Source organism: Canis aureus, chromosome 12, assembly GCF_053574225.1.
Source record: "Canis aureus isolate CA01 chromosome 12, VMU_Caureus_v.1.0, whole genome shotgun sequence".
Classification (NCBI taxonomy): Eukaryota; Metazoa; Chordata; class Mammalia; order Carnivora; family Canidae; genus Canis; species Canis aureus.
Genome location: NC_135622.1, coordinates 60,412,351 through 60,413,901, shown reverse-complemented (window position 1 = coordinate 60,413,901; position 1,551 = coordinate 60,412,351). Strand labels below are relative to the sequence as shown.

The following is a 1,551-nucleotide window of genomic DNA, read 5'->3' as shown; positions in this document are numbered from 1 at the left end:
CTAGCACTGTGATAATCCCCGGAGGTGGGCAGGTAGGAACTGAAAAGAATCCTAGTACTTTTTCTCATAGAAATCTTCCTGGAAGAGCAAACGTCAAGCAGATATTTGTCGGAGGACACAAGTATTCACAAAGCAGAGGGACCAGTGGGTCAGTAGTTGTTTGAGGAGCTTCCTGGAAGAAACATCATTGGGACTGAGGGTTGAGGGAGGTGTAGGTTCAAATGGTGGAAGGGGAGCAGAGGCGTTGCCTGGTGTCGAGCTTCTAACATGCTGGGTGCTTTATACACGTGGCTTAATCCTCACAACACTAAGGAGATAAAAATAATGATCTTGGTGGCGTGACTACTGACAACGTGCCTCGTACAGTGCTAGATATTTAAGGTACAAAGATGAATCAACCTGATACCAAGGGAACACTCTAAGAGCCAAGACTAGTAGGAATTAGGTCAGAAGTGGAGGAAAGAGAAGAAAAGTAAGAATCAAGACAAAGCTGCTCCAGGTAGAGGGGGTAACGCAAGAGCACAAGCTATGGAGGCCAGTTGTGAAACACGAGGGTGTGTACAGGGACAGTACAAAGTCAAAGCTGTCATCAGAGTTTGTTTTAGCTTTGTCTGAGGGGAAAATTTCAAGCAAAGACACAATGATCCAGTCTAGTGTAAGGAACCCAGATGGATTCAACATCTGTCTTCAACGATCATCAGAGCATGGTGGCCAACTCTTGTGTTCTCCGTATCTCGTTCACTTTCTCCAGCTTTTCTATTTTGAAGCCAATATCAGGTATCTTTTGATCAATTTGTGAGTATTTCCCCAGATGTTTTTAAAAGGTAAGGGCTGTATCCACCAGAACTCTAATACCATTATCCCATCTAAAAAAAAATCAACAATTATTACTTGATATCACAAATTTCTCATCAGCGTTTCAATTTCTCGTATTATTCTACAGCTTTTTATATTAGTTGGTTTATTTATTTATTTATTTATTTAAAATATGGAATGCTTCATGAATTTGCGTGTCATCCTTGCGCAGGGGCCATGCTAATCTTCTCTGTATCATTCCAATTTTAGCATATGTGCTGCCGAAGTGAGCACTATTAGTTGGTTTTAAACAGAATCTAAGAAAGGTGCAAATATTGCAGGTGGACGTCCCTAACCTGAAGTTTTAGTTTGCAGTGTTCCTCGCCGTCCCGTGCTCCATGTCCCCTACAGCACCCCCGGCCCGACACTGTCGGAGTCGGGCAGCAGTGGGGGCGTCTGTACAGATTTCCCGGTGGAGTTACTGCCCCAAACCTGCAGAGGAAAACAGGGCTTTCGATGGAGATGCTGAGCGGCCATGCAGACAGAGGCCTGGGCCGGGAGGAGGCAGGTCCCTCCAGGTCCCTCGGTCGGTACCAGGAGCCAGAGGTCGGGCAATTTCCATCCATCCCCGTGAGAGCACATGCTGATGGCTGAGAAGCTGAGACTTCCCCACCTGGTGCTTTGTGACCGTGGAACTTAACCCCAAATCAAAGCCGAGGGAGCAACCCTGAGCCAGATGCCAGGGGCTGGGGGCGG

The 1,551-nt window shown here is 46.6% G+C and overlaps 1 non-coding gene across 1 annotated transcript; it reads right to left on the bottom strand.

Annotated features, from left to right (window-relative positions):
• Positions 1 to 982: 982 nt before the first annotated feature.
• On the bottom strand, positions 983 to 1,089 carry LOC144281466 (U6 spliceosomal RNA). Its single transcript, XR_013349982.1, has one exon. It is a non-coding gene; the product is annotated as a U6 spliceosomal RNA (small nuclear RNA).
• Positions 1,090 to 1,551: the final 462 nt, after the last annotated feature.